Consider the following 7,609-nt stretch of genomic DNA (forward strand, 5'->3'; position numbering starts at 1 on the left):
TACTGACATTAGTAATATAAAAGGAAAAATGCAATGTTATTAGCCAATATAAATATATTACAGAATGCAACAATAAATAACAAATTAGAAGTGTAATAAATTCCAATCACTGCAACATTCAGGTACAATCTAAATCAAGAACAATTCAAGCAGTCCCTCACATCGATCCAGCCATGCCTTTTGTGAGAGATACTCAAGGTACTGTGAATGAAACTCAACAACCAAAAAGCTTTGCCACTACAATCACTTATTCATGGGACAAGAAGTATTGCTGTACACAGAATACACTCAAGAGAGAAAGAGTTAATCATATAAAAGACAAAGCAGAAACAATTTGTATTTATAAGCACCTCTCACTCCACAGGACAGCCCAAAGTGATTTACAGCCAATGAATAATTTTTGATGTGCTGTTTTGCAGCAACTCTTAGCATCTAATTTATGTTCAGAAAGATGCCATAAGTATAAATGTGATAAACCATTTACCTGTTCTGATAGTGTTGGTTGAGGGATTAATGTTGTTCAGAACATTAGGAGAAACTTTTAATTTTTTAAATATATATTTAGCCCAGGGATTCTTTACATCCATCTGATTAAGTGAATAGAGTCTCAGTTATATATCTCATTTGAAATGAAATTCCTTTAAGAAAGTGGTACTCCCTCAGCTACACCGAATTAACAGCTTAGGTTACATGTCCATGTTTCATAATAGGTTTTGAATCTACCACCTTCTTTCCTCAGAGTTATTAAATGCTGGTACTAAGCTAAGAGATGTATGCTTGCCACCTCCAGAATCCATTCTTCCATTGTTTCCTTGGCCAGCTTCTGATATAGTTTATTGCATGTCACAGGTTAAATCAATATGGCAGACATTGTTACAGAGACTTTGAAGGGGGTCTTGTGGTGTAGTGATAGTATCCCTACCTTTGAGCTGTAAGGTCTGGGTTCAAGTCCCACCTGTTCCAGGGGTGTCCGATAATACTTTCAATTAGGTTGATTCGAAAATAGGTACAGAGTCTTTGAAGGGTTCTTATCGTGCAGCAGTAGTGTCCCTCTTTCTGGGCTTGAAGGCTTGGAATGAAGTCCCACATATTCCAGAGGTGTGCAATAACATTTGTGAAAAGGTCATAGAGTCATAGAGATGTACAGCATGGAAACAGACCCTTCGGTCCAACCCGTCCATACTGACCAGATATCCCAACCCAATCTAGTCCCACCTGTCAGCACCCAGCCCATATCCCTCCAAACCCTTCCTATTCATATACCCCTCCAAATCCCTCTTAAATGTTGCAATTGTACCAGCCTACACCACTTCCTATAGCAGCTCATTCCATACATGTACCACCCTCTGCGTGAAAATGTTACCCCTGAGGTCTCTTTTATATCTTTCCCCTCTCACCCTAAACCTATGCCATCTTAGTTCTGGACTCCAAGACCCCAGGGAAAAGACTTTGTCTATTTACCTTACCCATGTCCCTCATAATTTTGTAAACCTCTATAAGGTTACCCCTCAGTCTCCAATGCTTCAGGGAAAACAGCCCCAGCCTGTTCAACCTCTCCCTCGAGCTCAATTCCTCCAACCCTGGCTTTTGCCCGAAACATCGATTTCGCTGCTCCTTGGATGCTGCCTGAACTGCTGTGCTCTTCTAGCACCACTAATCCAGAATCTGGTTTCCAGCATCTGCAGTCATTGTTTTTACCAACATCCTTGTAAAGCTTGTCTGAGCCCTTTCAAGTTTCACAACATCTTTCCAATAGGAAGGAGACCAGAATTGCACGCAATATTCCAACAGTGGCCTAACCAATGTCCTGCACAGCCGCAACATGACCTCCCAACTCCTGTACTCAATACTCTGACCAATAAAAGAAAGCATACCAAACGCCTTCTTCACTATCATATCTACCTGCGACTCCACTTTCAAGGAGCTATGAACCTGCACTTCAAGGTCTCTTTGTTCAGCAACACTCCCTAGGACCTTACCATTAAGCGTATTAGTTCTGCTAAGATTTTAAGATTTGCTTTCCCATAATGCAGCACCTCGCATTTATCTGAATTAAGCTCCATCTGCTACTTCTCTGCTCATTGGCCCATCTGGTCCAGATTTTGTTGTAATCTGAGATAACCTTCTTCGCTGTCCACTACACCTCCAATTTTGGTGTCGTCTGCAAACTTACTGACTGTACCTCTTATGTTCACATCCAAATCATTTATCTAAATGACAAAAGTAGACGAACCAGCACCGATCCTTGTGACACTCCACTGGCCTCCAGTCTGAAAAACAACCCTCCACCACCACCCTCTGTCTTCTACCTTTGAGCCAGTTCTGTATCCAAATGACTAGTTCTCCCTGTATTCCGTGAGATCTAACCTTGCTAATCAGTCTCCCATGGGGAATCTTATCGAACGCCTTACTGAAGTCCAAATAGATCACATCTACTGCTCTGTCCTCATCAATCCTCTTTGTTACTTTCTCAGAAAACTCAATCAAATTTATGAGACATGATTTCCCACGCACAAAATCATGTTGACTATCCCTAATCAGTCCTTGCCTTTCCAAATACATGTACATCCTGTCACTCAGGATTCCCTCCAACAACTTGCCCACCACTGATGTCAGGCTCACTGGTCTATAGTTCCCTGGCTTGTCCTTACCACCCTTCTTAAACAGTAGCACCACGTTAGCCAACCTCTAATCTTCCGGCACCCCACCTGTGACTATTGATGATACAAATATCTCAGCAAGAGGCCCGGCAATCACTTCTCTAGCTTCCCACAGAGTTCTAGGGTACACCTGATCAGGTCCTGGGGATTTATCCACCTTTATGCATTTCAAGACATCCAGCACATCCTCCTCTGTCATATGGACATTTTGCAAGGTCTCACCATCTATTTCCCTACCTTTTCTTCCATATCCTTTTCCACAGTAAATACTGATGCAAAATACTCGTTTAGTATCTCCCCCATTTTCTGCGGCTCAACACAAAGGCCGCCTTGCTGATGGGCCCTATTCTCTCCCTAGTTACCCTTTTGTCCTTAATGTATTTGTAAAAACCCTTTGGATTTTCCTTAATTCTATTTGCCAAAACTATCTCATGTCCCCTTTTTGCCCTCCTGATTACTCTCTTAAGTATACTCCTACTGCCTTAAAACTCCTCTAAGGATTCACTCGATCTATCCTGTCTATACCTTACATATACGTCCTGCTTTTTCTTAGCCAAACCCTCAATTTCTTTAGTCATCCAGCATTCCCTATACCTACCAGCTTTTCCTTTCACACTAACAGGAATATACTGTCTCTGGATTCTTATTATCTCATTTCTGAAGTCTTCCCATTTTCCAGCCGTCCCTTTACCTGTGAACATCTGCCCCCAATTAGCTTTTGAAAGTTCTTGCCTAATACCATCAAAATTGGCCTTTCTCCAATTCAACTTTAACTTTTAGATCTGGTCTATCCTTTTCCATCACCATTTTAAATCTAATAGAATTATGGTCGCTGGCCCCAAAGTGCTCCCCCACTGACACCTCAGTCACCTGCCCTGCCTTATTTCCCAAGAGTAGGTCAAGTTTTGCACCTTTCTTGTACACACTTAACAAAGTCCTCTTCATCTAAACTGTTAACACTGTGACAGTCCCAGTCTATGTTTGGAAAGTTAAAATCCCCTATCATAACCACCCTATTATTCTTACAGAAAACTGAGATCTCCTTACAAATCTGTTTCTCAATTTCCCTCTGACTATTAGGAGGTCTTGGGCAATATCTTATGGAGGCTTTCATAGGCTCTTGTGGCACAGTAATAGTGTTCCTCGACTCTGAGCCAGGAGGCCTTGGTTGAAGTCCCACCTGCAGCAGAGGTGTGTGTCATAATGTTTCTGGCCAAGCTGATTAAAATATATCTACAGAGGCTTTGAGGAGGAATAATGTTACATCCCACTCCTTCAAAAAGCTGAGCATTTCTGCTCACAAATCTATGTCACTCTGTTATAGTGAGTGGTACTTATAGCTGTCCTCATTATTAGCCCTTTCAAACCCTATCAGACACATACGTAACATCTTAGTTCAAAATGTCATTTTTCACTATAAATATTATTCATTTATGCCTACAATTCTATATACCAGAATCCCATCTCCACACAACTCTCTCACTTTACAAATTCAGATGATCTGTCGGTTTCAGTATTCTGGGAAGAATTCTCTCTAGAGGCGGAAGCTGATAGTTTGCTTTATGGAAGACTATTGAAGTCTTCCTGATAGTCTGAGATCTATTGGTTTCTTTAAACTGGAGGACATTTCGTCACTTTGATTTATTTGTGGAGGACATCAGCCCTACTGAGAGAAGCAATAGCTTCTTTGCAGGATCTGCAGTCATTGGACATTGTCCCTTCTCAGTGGTAGCTTCCATGGAGTTCTAAGTACTACATCTTCAATATGTTTCAGAAGATTTTACTTGCAATCTGTCTATAGATCTGTGCTGAGGCATGTCAAGTTTTTAATTCAACATATTGATTGATTTGGACTCTCTCGTTCATCCTCAGTGAGTTCATTATTGGTGAAACCAACATGTTCTCTTCCTCAGTTATTGCTTCTGGCTTGACATGATTAGATTCAATTCCCTACAATGTGGAAACAGGCCCTTTGGCCCAAGTCCACACCGACCCTCCAAAAAGTAACTTACCCAGACCCATTTCCCTCAACTAATGCACCTAACACTATGGGCAATTTACCATGGCCAATTCACCTGACCTGCACATCTTTGGACTGTGGGAGCACCCAGAGGAAACCCACTCAGACGCAGGGAGAATATGTAAACTCCACACAGTCAGTCGAACCTTGGTCCCTGGCGCTGTGAAGCAGCAGTGCTAACCACTGAGCCACCATGCCGCCTGTAATATCTGCTACAATTACTGAGGATTTCGTTCTGTGAAGGTAAGGAAATCAATCTACTTGAACTTTCCCCTTCTGAGTCACCTCAGCATATCACATGAGATTTGAATCTGTCATGAGGATTAATTCATTAAGCTGTGCTACACTCTGAGTCACAGCAGTTATAGATTTGCCAATAGGCTCAAGTGAGATGAGTTCAGTGGCAATCTTATTGCTTGGTTTATCTCATAGATCTGCTAGTTTTTGAATCTGAGTGTTCTACCATGTTAATAACCATGGAATACATGTGTGCCAATCAAACGCAGTCACAGGTTCCTACCTCATTGATAGTATGAAAATTTCCTGTGCCAATATAGCTAATCTCAATGGATTCTTTTTTTTTGACTAATTCTACTGTCAGTTTTGGGGAGTCCTATGAAATCTTCTGCTAGCTGTCCTTTGACCAGTTGTTCCTCAACAGACTCTTCTTTGACTGGCTGTTCCTTGAAAGGTTGCTTGATATGGTTTAGCTCCTTCCACTATTTGAAAAGGTTTGAGTTCAGGCCATGCCTTCCTACTCAAGAATGAGAATTCTTGATTTTGAAATACAGATTTCCTGTATTTTTCTGTCTCCTGTATCGGAGGGGTGATTATATTCAAGCATATATTTAATTTTAAGTGTTAAGGTCCTGGAACAAGTAATTGCACTATTGTCAGCTGAAGACTCTGTTTTCTTAGCCACAGGTCACTCTCTGGCAATATAATGACATGTGCCCATTGACTAACAAGAAATTCATGTGCTGACCATTGACATAAATATGAGCTTGCTGAAGAGTAAGGTCTGGATCCCATATTTCCCCTAGAAACACTTTGGGTTTGTCTTCTAATGCCCAACTTCATTAGCCTTTTGGTGTTGGTGGCTATTGAATCTCATGTTTTTCTATAACTGTGCCCCCACCCCCATACATTTTCTTCAAGTGACTAATTATGTGAAAACATTCACTATTAATGACTGGACACTGTTTGTACCTGTGAGCTTTCTTTGTTGCATAGTGCTGACAAGGATTTTGTGTCAATTGCATGTTCTAATCACTACAGGTTTTCTCACATGTGTCATTTGTGGTATTCTAATTTTAAAATTAAATGGACTCAGTGGATCTCCTGTGTCAAGGTTGACTTTCTCCTCTTAGGAACGATCTGTATTGCTTCCAAACTTTTCTTTCGTTCACTACCTGAGTGGATTTCTCTAGAGTCAGGTTTTCTTGGACTGTAATCAACCCAACAAAAATTCATCAGTATAATTCCTATTTATTATGAATTTGACTTGAAGTCACTATAGAAGCATTTCTCCACTAATTTGTTGAGATCATTAATGAAATAATCTATGTATTCTCCCGGGTGCTGAACTCTTCTATTAAATCTTGCTCTTTCAATAGTTATATTAGTTCTGAATTTGAAGCAATCATCAAAGGCTTTCAGTCATTCTTCATAGGTATACATTGCTTCTTTCTCCCTTGGCAAGCTGTAACATCATCAGTTATATTTCCAGTTGGGTAAAGAAGTATCTATGTGTTTAAGTTCTGATTTAATATCTAATTTTGAAGCTATCGTATTTCTCAGAAATTGTTCTCTTCAAGATGTCCAATTCTGAGTTCAATTAGTCCATCTCTGCAATTAAGACTTCCTGACTTCCCTCTTCCCTATATCTGCACCTCCCTTTTTTCTCTTGCTTTCTTCACCTTTCCCCTCATTTTCCACTCCCTTCACTCCTCTGCCCTGCTGGTCCCACCTAGCCACCTCTCTCAAGGGACAGGATGAACCCTGGTCTCACATAGCAGCAATCAGTTCTTGGTGAACAGTCAATCAGACCACATTATTTAGTAGAGAGAAAAATAAACACACAAGCAGCTTAAAAGGCCTTGCTGCTGTCAGGGATCAGTCTGAGTGCTAGGCCATTCATTGTTACTTCCGTACTTGCAACCCACATTTGTAATTGTGACCTACAGTTTGGGAAATCCTGGCATAGACAATGATTTCTTTCATCAAATACAGATTGGACATCAAAAATGCAATCCACTCTCTTTATCTTCAGACTTGAAATAGAAAGACTAGAAAGAAATGCATGATAATAACCTTGTCATATTTAGGCTTGGGCTGATAAGTGGCAAATAACATCCACATCACGTAAGTGCCAGGCAAGAATGCTTTCCAGTAAGATAGAATCTTACCATCTCCATTTGATGTTCAATGGCATTATTATGACTGAAATTTCCCACCATCAATATTGTGGGCCTATTACTGAGCAGAAACTCAACTGAACTGTAGCTACAAGTATAGGTCAGTGGCTGCGGTGAATAATTTGCTTTCTGACTCCTCAAATCTGTCCACAGGTCAGGAGTGTATTGGAATACTTCTCACTTGCCTGGATGACTGGAGCTCCAATAATGCTCAAGAAGTTGAACACCATCCAGGACAAAGCAGGTTATTTCAAGCAGGTTGCTGCATATAGGCCAGAGACAGGACTGCTATGCTCGGGTTTGGAAGTCAGGATTGGTCCTCAGATTAGGGTGGGGGTCAAACCATCATTCTGTAGTCAGCTGGCTGCTCGGTGTGGGGGGCAAGGCCCTGTGGGAGCAGCATCCGGGCCTGTGATTTCTGAGCTTGCCCCTGACCACAAAAACTGCAGCAGTTAAAATGGAGGCTAGCAATCATCTTAAATAAAACAACTACAAGCAACCAACAAAGGCCT

This window comes from Chiloscyllium plagiosum, unplaced genomic scaffold, assembly GCF_037043375.1.
Source record: "Chiloscyllium plagiosum isolate Xiang-an unplaced genomic scaffold, Cpla_swu_hap1 HiC_scaffold_17, whole genome shotgun sequence".
NCBI lineage: Eukaryota > Metazoa > Chordata > Chondrichthyes > Orectolobiformes > Hemiscylliidae > Chiloscyllium > Chiloscyllium plagiosum.